Genomic DNA, 3,540 nt, shown 5'->3' on the forward strand with positions numbered 1-3,540 from the left:
TTATATGTGTCTAGTATTAATTTCATGTATCTATTTATATGATCTAATTTTAGTTTCATGTATCTTTTATAGGTATCTAGTATTAATTTGATGTATCAAGTATTAGTTTCATACATTATATTCAAAACATGTATCTCAGATACATAATAAGCACATACATATAATTATGTGTATCTAATTATGAAATGTAACTGAAACTCACGAATTTAGGAAAAATCATGATGGTAGAGTATTTGTTTATCATTAATCCAAAAAGGTAAAAGTTTCAAAATTCTTCTCTTTTTAGCATCTGAAATTTGTTCTCATAGATACATATAATCTTAAGTCAGATACATGAACTCTTAATTAGATACATGTACACATGATTTGTATCCAACATTATTGCATATCTAATGGTGTATTTGTTCGGTTAATTAAAACTTGACATAATTCTTTCATCTTGATTGAGTCGTCCCTGTACTTAGATCTATTCTCGGTTTGAAAGTGGATGATGAAGAGTCAGTCCCTGCAATGAGAAATTCATGAGTAGGAATAAACAAATAAAAATGGTTTGATTTAGTATAATATTGTTAATGTGTAGTACCTTTAACAAGAATAATCCGATTTTAAGAATGGTCAGCCATTAAAGTGTTTGAGAAACAACAAAATCAAAAAATATAAAACCGAATTTGTAAAACTTTTTAAAATTAGAACTTTAAGAACATTATGAATTTTAACTCAGATACAAAATCATGATACATGAGAATAATAAAATAATAGAAACAAACCTATATATAAAATACTGAATTAAATATGCGAACATGTATTGAGAGAATGACGGAATAAATTAAAGAGGGAGAAGAAGAAGAAGAAAGAAAGTGTACGTGCTGCTGGACATGGGAGTGGGGAACGGCGGTGGCAGATGATAATTGAAAAAATTTAACTTGTTAATGACCATTAATTAAGGAGTTTAAATTTAAGATAATTATCCAATACCATATTTAAGGGATTTGTGTATCTTATAAAATCTTTTAAAATATATGGTATAAATATTAAAAGTGATAATATGTGTAATTATTTTAAACTAGAGGTAAATATAGTATATATGGTAGTGATGTATGTGTGATTAGGTAGTTTTTCCTAAACTAATTAAGGTGTTGAGTTCCTTTTAGAGTCCTTCTAAGTTTCAACGATTGCAATTTGACTTTTCCTTGATTTCGTTCTTGTCTAGGACCCTATCTGGTTTATATTAAGTAAATTGTTTATATTTTTTGGTAGTTCAAAATAAGTAAAATTTGTAAAGTTGGGTGTTTTTATTTCATTCATATTTACCTTTCCTTTTAATGAGGTTTTTACCTACCTTACATTTTCTGGGAGAATAATTATTTAAGAATAATCAAAAGGGGAAAAACTGAAACGTAACCTTTAATTTTTGTCCATAAATAATTTTCTTTGACGAATGTGTCATACCCCAATAGGGACCCTTACGTACCCAAAATGAGAAACGCTGGCTATCTCACTGATTTGGCTCCCTTCCATTATCTTTTCCCTCCATTTCGTCAAGTACACATCTAGATGAGAGACATGTGTACTATTTAATTATTAAAGATCAAGATTATATTGCATTAACTAGTTTCATAACCATAGTTAAGTGAATAAGTTTTGGAAAAATAATTTCTTAACTTTGGTAAGAAAAATATTCCTACAAATCTTAGAATCGTTTGATTTCATTTTATATTTCTATATTTAACTATTAATATTTTACATTATTTAATCGCTTCCTATGCTAGCAAATTTATTCTTGAAATATTAGATTGAGAAATCTAAAAAATAAAAGGAAGAATTATCATTGATGATAGAAATCATATAATAAAAAAGGGAAGTAAAAAATAGCATTAGAATTACAAATGTGAAAGTATAAAAAAAAAAACTCTTTTTAAAAAATAAAAGAAAAGAAAACATCAATTTAAAGGTAAATTTTTTTGTAAGACTACTATTAGGCTAAACAAATTAAACGTTGTTAAGTTCATGTTCCATAATTTTAATATTTAATAATAAAAATATAAAATAAAATTAATGATATAAATATATGGATACCAAAAATTGAGAAGAATTAATTATTCTTACTAAATTTGAAGAGAATTTTTTCCAAACTTATTCACTTAACTATGGTTATGATACTAGTTAATGTAATATAATCTTGATCTTTAACAATTAAATAGTACACATGTCTCTCATCTAGATGTGTACTTGACGAAATGGAGGGAAAGGGTAATGGAGAGGAGCCAAATCCCTATCTCACTGATTACCCAATTGTTTATAGTTTAGTGATTTTATTATGTTATATTATTAAATAAATTATTGATATAATTGTTATATTATTTAATTTTATGTTGTGAGACCCCATGAGGAAGGCTCTACTTCACTGGGAAGACAGGGTACTACTCATACACCTATAGGTGAGCATCTACACTACTATGACATGCCTTAAGCTATTTCTATTTTTTCTATCACTTGTAGCTACCATTTCTAACCGTGGTGAATTATCTAGTCGAATTCTTGCTCCTTATAGTTTACCTCCACCGGTAACGAAGATTAGGAGTCTGGCTGCTTATTTTTGAAGTGTTAGTGGTTACAGCAATCACCGTTACAGAGAATATTATATTGGATGCATACATACTAGTAACAGATGTTGTGTATGAAAAATGACATCCATTTAATTAGAGCCCTCTCTTGTAGATATGGAAAGAAGCAAGCACAAACTATTACCCCCTTCAGGACTAGTCGGTGCATCTTTACGTTTCCCACACCTTCCCTTTCATGCATGCTCATCTTTACGTTTCTCTCACATTGGTTGGAGAATTGACTTCTGAAAGATGTTCACGATGCTCGGAACTCTTACCTTTGCATTTATCTTCAGGAGCACATTGGTGATATATTGATCATTCATTTTTGTTGGGGAATTTCAAAGTGTTTGAACACCTTTGTTAGCAAATATCCATAGCCCATGCCATGCTTTCCATCTTTAACAGACATGGTCTTGTGCATATGCTCCAGCATGATGGCAGGGAGATTGATTAACTCAATTGTGCTCAACTCCTCAACAAGGAACGAGACCGCAACAGAGGCAACAAATCTTGTTTCAGACCTAGGCAGCACCACCTTATTGATTAACCCAAAGAACATTTGATAAGATAAAAGGAAAGTTAAAGTTTTTGACTAATTGTAAAGTAACGTGACAATGTAAATTATTAGTCAGCATTATTATTGTAAGAAAGACAAGGTAGTGTAAAATAGTCAATAAGTGTAAAATTATGCATGTGCATATTAAGGACAAGTGTAAAAGTTAGGAGACAAGGTTGTAAATAAGTAACAAATGTTTTTAGGTGTTTCCCAACGTCACCTTTTAACTATGGATATTTTCTGTCTTCCGATCGACATAACTCCGCATTTTTATATTCATGCTGCTGACTTATACTAGCTTTGGACTTCAGATTATCTTCATTAGTCTTTAGCTTTTGTATCTCGTTGTCCATACTATCCACTTTTGTACAAAGTGTA

Source organism: Solanum tuberosum, unplaced genomic scaffold (genome assembly GCF_000226075.1).
Source record: "Solanum tuberosum cultivar DM 1-3 516 R44 unplaced genomic scaffold, SolTub_3.0 scf01022, whole genome shotgun sequence".
In the NCBI taxonomy this organism is placed as follows: Eukaryota; Viridiplantae; Streptophyta; class Magnoliopsida; order Solanales; family Solanaceae; genus Solanum; species Solanum tuberosum.